The 14,192-nt window shown below is 40.2% G+C and overlaps 2 pseudogenes; one reads left to right on the top strand and one right to left on the bottom strand.

Moving 5' to 3' along the window:
* LOC148028929 (uncharacterized) overlaps positions 1-14,192 on the bottom strand; it is a 258,438-nt pseudogene that overhangs the window by 202,650 nt on the left and 41,596 nt on the right.
* On the top strand, positions 5,014-5,465 carry LOC148028930 (large ribosomal subunit protein uL29y pseudogene; annotated as a pseudogene).

Here is a 14,192-nt window from a genome sequence, read left to right as displayed (position 1 = left end):
ATTGGTGATGTAGAGGAGGATTTTCATTTCTTTGTGCAGGATTCATGCTCTTATCCTATAATTCTTGGTCAGCCATTCATTACAGAGATGCGCATGGAAACAAAGGTCATGGATGATGGATCTGCTTATGCACGGATTCGCAGTAAAGATGGTATGAGAGCAGTTCAGTTTATGATTGTATGTGTGAACCATGTTAGAAATAGGGATACTCTCAGAGATGCACCCTTACCCACTGTGAGGGATTCGGGTTTTCATTAGGTACCGCCGTTTTGCGAGATGACGGTGGTACAGAGGAGAGGAGATTGGAGTTCTCGCCTCCTGGCAGCAACAGTGTTTTCTCCTCCGGTTATGTTGGGATTTCAGCAAACAGTTCGATGAGCTATCAGAAGACTTCTAGGTTGCCTAGAGCTGCCAGGCAGTATATATGCAGGAAGGAGAAAAATTTGAAAAATGCAGGAATTTTGGAGGATGATGAGCACATAGATGGGATGTATAACAGTGTGATTTGTGCAGATACGATGACAGAGATGGGAGATATGCTGAAAACTGATATGCTGAATTATCATGGTAATGTATTAGTGCAATCCCTGGACATGTTTCATGAAATTGCAGATTTTATGTCACAGATTGAGTCAGAGGCTGAGGTAACTCAGCAAAGAGTGTTGAGTGCTGAAGAAATTCAGCAAAGAGTTTCCAGCTGGTTATGATCAGCTTTCAGAGAGACAGAGGGCTGAAAATTTTCAGCCAACAGAGTTTACTGCTGAAATATTTCAGCATTCAGAGTTTGGGGCTGTTTCTATGCAGTCCATAGAGCAGAGGGCTGAGAATATTCAGCCATTGGAGTGCAGAATTGCTGATTTACAACAAGGTTTATGTAATGCAGAAGAGCATAATGAAGCCAGGGTTGACACGAAATACAAAACTGTGGATAAGAAGGTGAAGCCGGTTGCTGTACCGCTTCCACCTGACAGTGATCAGCAAATAGAGAGGGCTGCTAAACAGCAAATTTTGAGGAATCCGGAGCATATTGGTCATAAATTTTCAGTAGAAACACTTGCTGAATTGAAAATTGAAAATGGTGATTTGTTGTTACCCATGGAGAAGCAAAGCTTTTAGGAGATGCTTGAGCGTCATGGAAGGGGATTTGCTTTTGTCCCACATGAGATTGGATGTGTGAATCCTGATATTGTTGCTCCTATGGTCATTTTTACTATTCCTCATATCCCATGGAATCTCCGACCTATTCCAGTGCCTAAAGCACACTTGCCAAAGTTGATTGATTTATTGAATGAGAAAATCAGGATGGGAATCCTTGAGCCTTCATCTGCACCATACTCAAACAGGTGGTTTACAGTTCCAAAGAAGAATGGTACTCTTTGATTTATTCAGGACATGTAGCCAGTGAACAGAGTTACTATCAGGAATGTTGGTATAGGTCCAGTTGTGGATGAGTTTGCAGAGGCATTTGCTGGACGTGCCATCTATTCTTTGGGTGATTTGTATTCAGGATATGATCAGTTTCAGCTGGTTTTGGAAAGTAGGGACATAACCACCATGAGAACTCCTATTGGGCTTGTCAGGATGTGTACCTTGCCTCAAGGTGCCACTAATTCTGTTGCGCATATGATGAATGCCATGCATAAGGTCCTTCGTGATTACATACCTCAGCTTACTATGCCTTTCTTGGATGATGTGCCCATTAAGGGGTGTGCAGAAGAAGAGAAGAATGAGAGCCTAAATGAGCAGGGATGCAGATACTTTGTGGCTGATCATATTTCAGCATGTGAGAAGATTTTGGCCAGGTTAGAAGAAGTGAACTTGACACTTTCAGGGCAAAAATCTGTTTTTGGAGTGAATGAGGTTGTTATTGTTGGGCATATGTGTGGATATTATGGCAGGAAACCCTCACCTGATAAGGTGATTGCTATAGGCAAGATTGCAGAGTATTGTTCTACTACTTCAGAGGTATGGAGATTCATTGGTGCTTGTGTGTTTTATATGATTTGGATACCTCATTTTGCACACATAGCAGATTGATTGTATCAGCTGCTTCGAAAGGGGCAGAAATTTTATTGGGATGAGAGTCACACTAGAGCCATGCGGAAATTGAAGAAGTTATTGCAGAATGCTCCTACTCTCAGGAAAGCAGATTATAATTGTGATAGGCCTATTGTATTGACAGTTGACACTAGTCCAATTGGCATAGGTTGGGCTGTGGGTCAAGATGATGCAGATGGAAATAGGTATGCTATTCGGTTTGGGGCGAAATTCCTAAACGAGAGACAGAGGAGATATCCGCAAATCAAGAGGGAGTTATTGGGGATTGTCACGGCTCTCAAATGTGATAAGGAGTATTTTATTGGAGCTTCAGTTGTGGTAGAGACAGATTGCTTGCCATTGATTGGTATGATTACGAGTTGCTCTACTCCGGATATAGCTATGTTGAGATGGATTGCATGCATCAAGTCATTAAATCCGAAATTTAAACACATAGCAGGGAAGGATAATCCAGTGGCAGATATGTTGTCTAGAGCCAGATATGATGATGAGGAGACTCTACTTGCAGAAGAGGATGATGCAAAAATTTCAGCCACTATGGTTGATCATGTTTGTCATGTCTATGATATTGTGGCTTTTATAGAAGAACTTTATGTTGGAGATTGGTTGCAGATTGGCAGGTACCTTAGTACACTAAACAAAAGAGATGAATGGACGGATGAAGAGTTCAAGAAGATCAGAAGGAAAGCTTATGGTTATTTTCTCAAGGACGGATTTCTTTGGAAGCATCCGAAGAAAAGAGGCGGACTACCTTTGTGGGTTGTCTGTGATAGAGAGACACAGTTACAGGTGATCAGGGAGTTTCATGAGAGTCCTTGGGCTAGTCATAGAGGAGTATGGGCTACTTATGAGAAAATCAAGGAGAAATATTGGTGGAAAGGCATGTATAGAGATGTTTCTCACTTTGTTGAGACTTGCAGAGACTGCCAGATGTATTCAGTAGTGCGTCATCGAGATGATCTTCATCCGACCTATCCGCTATGCATTCATTATAAGTGGGTAGTTGATTTGGTTACCATGCCTATAGGTCTATGGCAGATGAGGTACATTGTTTTGGCTAGAGAGGATCTTACCAATCATGTTGAGGGCAGATCTTTGAGAACGAAGACCACTAGTGCAGTGTGTAAGTTCTTATTGGAAGAAATTTTTTGTAGGTATGGTTGTGTGGGTAAGATCACTGCGGATCGTGGTGAATTGGATGCAGATGAAGCTAGGGAGTTTTTCTCTCAGGTAGGAATCAAGTTGGCTCTAACCACTGCATACAATCCGGAGGGAAATGGAAAGAGTGAAAGAGGGCATCCGCCAATAGTAAAAGCATTAGCCAAAGCATGCAGAGGACGGATTGGAGAATGGCCGAGACTTCTACCATTTGCTTTGTGGGCTGATCGTACGACTCATAGTATTACCACAGGATATATGCCTGCAGAGTTGATGTATGGTCAGAAACCTGTTATGCTGATTGAGACTTGTGCTTTGACTTGGTCAGTTTTACCTTGGCAGGAGGATTTGACGAGAGAGGAGCTCTTAGCTCTTCAGATTCGACAGTTGGAGAGGAGACCAGAGGATATTCAGCTAGCTATTGACAGGTTGAAGGTTGCTAGACTAAGGAATAAGGACAGGTTTGACAGCAGGCATCGCTTGCGGCCTAGAGCAATAGAAGAGGGAGATTGGGTATTGGTCTTTGATAGCAGTCTTGAAAATCAGCATATTGCATTGCACTTCGGAAGATGGTGAAAAGATAGTTTGGGCCGTACATAGTCAGACATGTTTTTGATAATGCAACATATGAGCTGACAGAATTGGATGGGATAGTGCTTAGAGTGCCTATTGCTGGAAAAAGAATCAAGATTTTCAAGAAAAGAGATGATGAAGATTATGCATTGGAAGAATTTGAAAGAGAAGAGCAACGAGAAGAAACTCCAATGAAAGAAACAGATGATATGACAGATAATCTTGTTGATCTACCGGAAATGCATAACGAAGAGATTGATCTGTTTGTGGATCTTGATGATAATGATCATGGGTAGTTGGCCCATCCGGAGGATGCGCAGGATTAGAGGGGGTGGATGTCGTATTGCTGCGCATTCGAGGTGTGTAAACCACCCAAAAGTCGTGTGTATGATTTAAAACTTTGTACATACTTAGTTGTTATGTTTGCTCTTTCATTTTATGCCGAAGACAGAGAAGAATAAGGAATTTTGGTAGATTGGTGACTCGAGATGCAATCTCATGGACCACTTTGATTGTGACCAAGGGTTCATTTGAAAGCTTGTGGCAACATTGGAGCCATTGAGCAGGGGAACCTAGTATTTATTCAGCTGACACTGGACAGTGTTGTATTTGATTTGGCCATTGGCAATGCACTGGTTGACATGTATGTGAAATGTGGGAGGATGGAAGATGGACGAAATGTTTTAATCGACTGCCTAAACAAGATAATGTCTCTTGGGGCTCAATTATTGCAGGGTATGCTCAGCGTGGGCAGGGGATACTGGCTCTCAAACTCTTCGAGAAAATGCAGTAACATGGCATGAAACCAGACGAGTTCATGTTCTCTACAGCTTTGAAAGCATGTGAAACCATAGGCAATAGAGAATGGGGCGGTCGAATATGTGCGAAATATCACTAATTAGTTGGCTATTTTCAAGAAAAAGCTAATTTGGGGGCTGCTTTACTAGTCGGAAGGGGAGAAAAGAAAGGGCCGCTTTTGGAGAGGAATTGGGAAAGGGAGGCGCAGAAAACATGGAAGGAGGAGACTAAAAAAAGGGATTTTTCAAAAGAAAAAGAAGGAGGAAATTACTGGAAAAAGGAGGAATGAGAAGGAGGAACAGAGGATTCGATGGCAGGAAAATTCGATAATGGTGGCTAATGTAAGTTCTCTCTCGGTCATCGAAGGGAGGAGCAATGGAGGGGAACAAAAACGCATATGTTGAGGAAGACCCACAACCAACTCTTTTCCCTCAGAAGGTATTATCGACACGGCTCTTTCCTCCATCGCTGCTCCTGCCGCGGTTCTGGCTTTGCAATGGCCAAGATCAAGGTTCATGAACTGCGCACCAAGAGCAAAGCCGACTTGCAGGGCCAGCTGAAGGAGTTGAAGGCAGAGCTTGCTCTGCTGAGGGTCGCCAAAGTCACCGGTGGTGCTCCTAACAAGCTATCCAAAATCAAAGTAGTTAGGCTTTCTATTGCCCAGGTTCTTACAGTCTTGTCCCAGAACCAGAAAGCTGCACTTCGTGCTGCTTACAAAAAGGCAAAGCGATTGCCTCTTGATCTGCGCCCCAAGAAGACTCGGGCTATTCGGCGCAGGCTTACCAAGCATCAGACAAACATGAAAACAGAGAAACAGAAGAAAAAGGAAATGTACTTTCCCAGGAGAAAGTACGCACTCAAGGCTTGAATATGGCCAGGCAGAGGTTGCCGGCCTGGTGATTCACTCGTTTTTCACTACTTACAGTGGTGAGGAAGTTGATGCTATGGACTTTGATATACAGGAATACCAACTCTGAATTAAACAGATCCGTCTGAAATATTTTCAGCGTGGAAAACCAATGTGACGTGATCTGGAGCAGCTGCTTGATCTCATCTCCATAGCCTGCAAATCGAGAGCCCAGAAGTTGTTTTCTTTCCATCGCGTTTGTAGCCTTATTATACAATTATTCTTGCATAGCAGCTTGCCTTTTCTTCACTCTGTTCCTGTGGCTTTCATCAACATCCATCAACACAGGATTGCCTCTTGATTTCCATCGCCATGACTTTGCTGTTCTATGAAAAGCTTCTTCACCGGTGAGACTGCTATTCAACACGTTATGATAAAACCTTGGAATCCTTGTCGAGGCATATTTGAGTTACCAAGAAGAGAATTCAACCATTTCAACTGCCTGGAGTTCGAGAAAGAACAGTCAATCACTGCTACTAGCAATGCCTGTCTTATGGAAAACTGATGAATAGAAGAAAATCCATGTGTTATAATTGGAATGACCTGTGGAAAGCCTATTGATTCCCTTATGAAGAATCTCCTATGCTTAAACATACCAGTACTTTTTGCAATTCCCTCTTGGTAGATATAAGTGAAGTGTCTTCAGTAGAGATGTGCCCTGTGCTCAATATTTACTAGTATCCCTTACAAATCAGAGAATGTCATTTGCTTCTTTTGCTTTTCTCGATTTCAAACATTCATCCACTGTTACCTCCCCTGTTCTTCCCACTGTTTTCTATATGAAGGATAACTTCTAAGCAAAGGTCATTCAGATTATGTCCTGTATGAAACTGATGATGCATATGGAAATTTTTTTTCTGTACTACAAACAAAAGACTACTGAGCTGTTGCTGTTACAGAAACATGTTGATATTAAAGATTGATGGCTAGAGTCAAATGTTGTATAATCTACAAAGAAATAGGGAAAGATTAATGATAAAGGACCTGGTTTACAAAAAAGGCACTATGGAAGGAAAGAGTTATAAGGACTGCAAATTCTGTCCCTGTCAAATGTGAACTGAATGGACATACTATCCTGAATAGCCTATTCTTGCTTGTTGGATCTTCTATCCTGAAATTAAACAAGGACTTCTGTGGTCGCGACTTGGCTTTCAAATCCCTTCGACAGTGCGTGAATCTGCTGATATTCGTTGCACTCCATCCGTGGACCTATTCTGCACATGCCACGTTGTCAAGCTTGCCATGGCAGACGTGCGAAACATGTGGTTTATGCGGGGGATGAGTGGAAAGTGTCTGAGGACTGTTTGAGGGATGGTCTGCCCTTGCAAGTCCTGTCGATACCTGTGAGCACCACACTTTGGACATGTCTCCATAGTCTCGTATTCATCTCGAAACAATATGCAGTCATTGATACATGCATGGATGTTATTGTTGTCCATGCCAAGCTTTCGTAAAACATGTCGTGCATCATCACGAGACTCAGGCATGGTGTTTGTAGGTGGCAATATATGATATTTCAATAACCTGAAAAAATCATAAAACACCTTGAAAAATGCATCCATGTTTGCAATAATACGGTTTTTTTAAAAAAACAATGAAGTCTGTGTGCAAGGTACCTGAATAACTCAGTCACACTCGTATCGCTCCAACCGTATTTTGCTTGCACACTTAAGAGTGCAAGCAATGTCTTCAATCGAGATACTCGGCACCCATCATATAATGGTATGGATGCTTCCTCTCTAAGCGGGTCAGATGCCTCAACATCCATGGGAATCAATGCATCGATCATTGCCTCTATCTATTGTAGGCAAGTCGGGAAGGTTGTCTGTCTCCTCTAGCATTGATGGTATAGATGGGCCTTGCGAGTGGTCGATTGGCTCCTGCAATCCATCCATCGCACGTCCACGAACTCTTCTAATTGGCCGCAAAGGGTGCACTCCCCCTTGGGTCGAGACATCACCCCCTGGATACAAAATTTGCCAACAAGACCCAATCTTATTGTGTATGGTTTTCAATTAGCTTGAGAGTACAACGCATGAAAAATGCTCACTTCAAATTACCGTTTGCTGAAAGTCTGCAATCGCCTGATCAATGATCTCAGATTGAAACTCGCCAAATCGTCGTACGTGTTCTATAGACAATCGGCGTTTTCGTCTAATTGCCAACTTGCATTGAGAGCAAGGACATGGGACACGCTGATTAAGATATGACTCGCGGTCTTGAACAATAGGACCTTCTTCGTTTGCCATCTTATCTACATTACAGCAAACGAGGCTTAAATGGATAGCTTTATGGAGATGTACGTCAAGTTGCAAGTTGACCATAAACCTTGCATTGTATATAGTAGTCGAGAGATTTTCCGATGTTATATCTCGGCCTTGTATCATGCTCAACGATTTGTTTGTCCCGGTAGATAATTTTTTGTTATATCTCGGCTTTGAGTATAAGTAATCCATTTTAAAATTAATGTGCGCCATCTATGAAATTTTATAACTATAGTAATAAAATTTATTTCAATCAATTCTACTCATAGTCATAAGACCTGAGAGAAATTATCCTATACTCAATTTAAGGGTTTCTTCTTCTATAACAATAATTTTGGGTTCATTTTGATGAAGTACGTGGCCGTATGCAAAGCACATTGCATACCATTATCAATACGTATATTATCTCAAATTTCCTTCCCTTCCCTCTCCCTCTCTTTCTCTCCCTCTCCCTCTCTTCCTCTCTTTCTCTCACCCTCTCCCTCTCCCTCTCGTTCTCTTTCTCTCCCTCTCTCATTTCCTCCCTTCCTCTCCCTCTCCCTCTCCCTCCCTCTTTCTCCCTCTCCCTCTCCCTCTCCCTCACTCCCTCTCCCTCCCCCTCCCTCTTTCTCTCCCTCTCTCATTTCCTTCCCCTCCCCCTCCCTCTCCCTCTCCCTCTCTTTTTCTCCCTCTCCCTCTCTATCTCTCTTTCTCTCTCATTTCCTAAACAAGCAAAAAATAAAGTGATTTAAACATCCTCCAAGCAAAAGGGAGAGGGAGAGATACAATGCACTCTCTCTCTCTTTCTCTTTCTATCCCTCTCTCATTTCCTTCCCCTTCCTCTCCCCCTCACTCTCTTTCTCTCTCATTTCCTCTCCTAAACAAGCAAAAAATAAAGTGATTCAAACATTAAACAAGCAAAAGGGAGAGGGAGGGAGAGAGAGAATGCACTCTCCCTCCTTCTCCCTCTCTTTCTCTTTCTCTCCCTCTCCTATTTCCTCCCCCTCCCTCTCCCTCTCCCTCTATTTCTCTTTCTCTTTCTTTCCCTCTCCCTCTCCCTCTCCCTCTCTTTCTCTCTTACTCTCTCATTTCCTCTCCTAAACAAGCAAAGAAGAAAGTAATTTAAACATTAAACAAGCAAAAGGGAGAGAGAGAGAGAGAATGCACTCTCCCTCTCTTTCTCTCCCTCTCCCTCTCTTTCTCTCCCTCTCTCCCCCTCTCCCTCTCCTTCTCTTTCATTTCCTCTCCTAAACAAACAAAAGAGAACGATTTAAACCTTCAACAAGTAAAAGAAAGAGAGAGGGAGACTCACCAATGAGATATGGCGAGCGTGGGCGGCTTCTCTTTGCAACGAGGGCTCCTCCTCTCCTTCGTGAACAACGACGGTGGCGGTGGCGGCGGCGGCGGCGGCGGCAAGTCCCTTCCTCCTCTTCTCTCACAAAGCCTTGGCTCTCTCCCTCGCTCTCTCCCTCGCTCTCGCTCTCAAAAGGTGAAGAAAAGAAAATGAAAACGGCGCTCTGGTTTTAGCCGCGCTTTTTTTCCCTGCGGCGTCGCAATTGGCGTCGCTATATGCGACACCAATAGCGACGCATATAGCGACACCAATTGCGACGCCAATAGCGATGCCGATATCCGCCATCGCTAATCAGCGTCGCTATTGCCCCATTCCCTTGTAGTGCAAGGCCTATTTACAAATATCCTTATCTCTAAAATTTTCATGAATAAAAATTGGCGCTTTTCTATTCAATCTATGAATAACTCCTTTCTATTACACCCTTTTGTATGTAAAGAATGTATAAAAAATGCATTTTAAAATTTCCTTATTTTGAACCCACATGATGCATACATATATTCATGAGTAACTTACATGAGGAGTAAAGAGACCTTAGTACATAGGATTATACAAGCCAATTCATTAATCTCACTATTTATATGGAGAGCAGAAGTGATGATGCCAAGCTCCATAAGTATATGTATGGCCTTGAGCCTTCACTGTCACTAATGTAATAGCAAAAAACCTCACCACCCTTTTCAAGGCTATTGAGGTTGTAGAAGGTATGGAAGAAAATATAAAAGAAAGCCTACATTTCAGCCCCACTTATGGATATCCAAGGACTGCTTTATAAGTATATCTATGGCCTTGAGCCTTCATTGTCACTAATGTAATAGCAAAAAACCTCACCACCCTTTTCAAGGCTATTGAGGTTGTAGAAGGTATGGAAGAAATAATAAAAGAAAGCCTACATTTCAGCCCCACTTATGGATAGCCAAGGACGGTTTTAAAGCATAACCAATTTGGCAATACTTTTGGCAACAATCATGCATCTAGTGGGGGCTCCAGAGTACCAAGTTATCCACGATTTAATACTATAAGGCCTTGAAGTAAGTAGACTAACAAGTAATTTTAAAATAGAGTATAATAATGTGGAAAAAAAGCCTAAAGGATTAAACTCTCAAGGCAATCAAAAGCTCATTCCTGTAGACCTATTGAAGGAAACAAAGGAAAAAGGCTTGTGTTTTAAATGTGGAGAGAAATAAACAACAGACCATGCTTCCAAACGTGTATACAAAAATGTTAAAGTTAATATTATGTTTTTCATTGAAGATATTGAAGATGAAGATGAGGATCCATGCATTAGGGCTCATTGTAAAATTGAAGAATATGACGAGGAGGGTGCTCAAGAGCAATTCGATGAGCCATCTAATGGTTTTTCCTTTGACCCAAGTGGGCATGCATAATTTGATCTTGGTGGATTTGATCCCTCTCATGTTTTCACTTTAACTTACTCCATCTCAATGGATGTCTGGACTAGTTCTAGGAACCCAACTATACTTAGAATACAAGGCAGCATCCAAGGGAAGAATGTTTTCGTTCTAGTTGATAATGGCAACACTCATAGTTTCATCAATAAAACAACCATGGATCATTTGAACTTTCTACCCTCTAAATTGTAACATAATATCAAATTACAAGTAGCCAAGAGGGATGTGGAAATTAGTACTCAAATGTGCTCATAGGTTTACTTATGTATTACTGAAAATGAGGCATGCAGGTGGGCTTGATTGTGCAAAAAATGAGCCCTATTGACATTGTTCTTGGATGTAATTGGCTTAAAAAATTGGGTAAAATCATAGTGAAATTCACTCAGCAACTTAAGAAAGAGTTCAAGAAGCGGTATTAGATTTTTGTCTTGCATCTGAATAAGAAAACCATATATCATTGTAAGAATTCAATAAGGGATGTAGCCCTAGAAGCTCTATTGGATAGTGGATGGATTTGTTTCACATGCCCCCTACTCTCCCACCAAAATGAGCAATCAATCATCATATAGATCTAGAACCCAAGTTAAAGGTTGTCAATAAAACCCCTTACAGGCTTTTGACGTGTGTGAGAGAAGAAGTGGCCAATGGACTTGTCAGAGATGGGATTCATAGACACTTGTTCTTCCCCAAATGCTTCTCGAGCGCTACTAGTTAAAAAGAAAGATGGTAGTTTCCATATGTGCATTGACTACAAGGATTCTTGTTAAGAAGAAAGATGGTACTTTCCATATATGCATGGATTACAAGGATTTCAATAAGATTGCCATCAAGAAAAGCTACCCTATCCCACGGGTCGATGATGTCTTAGACGAGCTTAAGGGGAAAAACTTCTTCAAAAAGATATATTTGAGGTCAAGTTATCATTAGATCAAGATGAGAGAGGGTGATGAGCTAAAGAGAAATTGTAGAACAGATAGAGGACATTATCATTTCTTAGTGATACCATTTGGATTAACAAATGCCATATCCACCTCTCAAAGTTTGATGAACGTGATACTTCAAACCTTTTGTCTTGAAATTTATATTAATCTTCTTCCAAGATATTTTCATTTACAATAAATTATTAGAGAACTATTTAGTCAACATGAGAATGGTTTTTGATGTCTTGAGGCAGTATAGACTCTTTGCCAAGGAGACAAATTGTGCCTTCTTTTAGATAGATGCAAAGTACTTGAGACACATTGTGAAGGAAAAGGGATTCAAGCTAACCCAAAGAAAGTACATTGTATTTGTGCATGACCAACAACCACTAATACCTCTTCTCTTCATGGATTCCCAAGTCTATCTTCTTTCTATCATAGGTTTATCATGCTTTTAGTGACTATCATAGCACCATTGATAGATAGGTTGAAAAAACAAACATTTTGTTAGGACTCCATTGCATATCATACTTTCAATCAGTTGGAGTTACTTACTTCACACCTTGTCCTAGTTTACCCTCAATTTTCTAAGAAATTTACCATCCAATGTGATGCTAGTGGATGGGATATTAGTGCTTTCCTACTTCAACAGCATGGGATCATTGCTTTTAAAAGTCACAAGGAGATGGAAATGAATGTGTATGACCAAGAGATATTCACTATTTTGCATGCTATCAAGAAATGGCACCACAATCTTATGATAGCCAATTTCCTCAGGTAAGTTACTCATGAATATATGTATACATCACATGGGTTAAAAATAAGGTAATTTTAAAATATCATTTTTAAACATAAGTTACATATAGAAGGATGTAATATAAAGGGGTTATTTACAGATTGAATAGAAAAGGGTTATGTTTTATTTACAAAAAATTCACACATAAGGATATTTATAAATAGGCCTTGAACACACGTGATGTAGAGGATATACATGTAGTAACTTCCCTGAGCCAATTTCATGTTAAGAGTGAACATAAGGCACTCAAGTAATTTATTATGCAATCTAATCTTACTCCAAAGCAAAAAAGATGCGTGGCTACTCTTCAAAATTATAACTTTGATATTACTCACTCTAAGGGCAAGGATAATGTTATGGTAGATTCAATATTGTCAAGGATGTGGGCTCACAGAGTATCTTTTATGTGATTGAACTTCATCATGATTGGATTGAATAATTACAAGAGGAATATCTTTGAGAAATTAGCCATCTCTTCCAAAAATTATGATTTAGCTTAATGGAGTAAAATTTTCAGTTTTAGCTCAAGAATGGTCTTATATAGTATCATGGCAAGATTATTATTCCCTACATTTCTCCATTCAATCAAAAGCTCATGGAGGAAATGTGTTTTTCACTAACCTAATAGTCAATAGTTTAGGGGGTCTTTAAATGTATGAGAATATTTCAAAAATCTTTCATTGGGAATAGTTACAGAGAGATCTGAAGGATTTTTTGTCACACTACATTCCATATTGGAAAAGCAAGGACAACACACATAAACTAGGAGGTCTGTTGTTGCAGCCAACAAGTGGTTAGCTAGTGGAAAAAGAAGCTTCACACAAGATCTATAGCAAAATACCTTATTAAGTCGAAAGGTTTATCTTTAGAGTTTTTTTAATCTTAAAGAGGTTCTTTTAGCTAGAGACATGGTTGAAGACTAAGAATATTTGACCATTATTTCCTCGCAAACTGCCACACATAGCTTGTTATTTTAGAACAATTTTTATTCTGATGAATTTTTAGAGATTGTTGATCTATATGCACTAAAAGCACATGTCAAGAGCTTTCTTTTGACATATGGCCTCCATATAGCACACTCAAATTGGATAAGTCTATTAAAAGTTATTTCATTTTTATGCTAGCAAGGGCTGTTGTAAACAACATGCTATTTATTGTTTATACAAGGATTTTCATGAAGGTACTTTGACCAAGACTTTAGTTTTATTGCCCAACATTGATATATATATGGTCTACTAGGTCTTGTTTTTAGATTCCAATAAGTTCCATGGAGATTTTTTTGTTTGTTCCTATTATTGTATACCATATAAATAGAGTAGTACTCTGTCATCCTCATTGAGTAATTCTTACAATAAGGTATTCTTCTATTTTTGAAGGCAAAAACTCTTATGTGGGAATGGATTGTGATGAAAGGGAAATAGATGTTATTTTAGAGAGAGAAAATTATCTAGTCACTTTGGCTTGATTATAAAATATAACATGATTAAATTCCATTCATTCAGTCAATAATACAAGATCATCCTCATCTCCAAGATTTTCCTTCAGCTTCAATAGCTTCCTCTCTTTTCTCTCTCTTCTTCCTATCTTTCTCTCACTACTAGTTTTTCTCTCTCATCGACTAGACTTTCTCTCTCCTATGTAGTCTTTATCTCACCTCCTTGTCTCCTTTATAAGTGGGATTGCAAAGTACTACTTTGATCAACAATACATAGGGTAATATGTATGTGGGGAAGCTCAAATCCATGTCGAATTGGGCACATAGATGTGTATATGATATGTACATCATGTGAGAATTTGCAACGTATGAATTGGCCATTGATTCTTGATAGTTAGGGTCTTACACAAATAGTGGATGGCTTGCTATCCAAGAATAGTCATGATGTAGAAATCTGTCATAACTTTTTATGGGCAACTCGGAATGAGATGTATGACATGTCAAAGCAAAGCTCTTAAAGTGTACTTTCAATCCATATAAG

This window comes from Lygodium microphyllum, chromosome 11 (assembly GCF_053477565.2).
Source record: "Lygodium microphyllum isolate KBCC chromosome 11, Lygodium_microphyllum_v1.1.10, whole genome shotgun sequence".
NCBI lineage: Eukaryota > Viridiplantae > Streptophyta > Polypodiopsida > Schizaeales > Lygodiaceae > Lygodium > Lygodium microphyllum.
The sequence above is the reverse complement of the archived record's forward strand: the minus strand, read 5'-3'. Positions and strand labels throughout refer to the sequence as shown.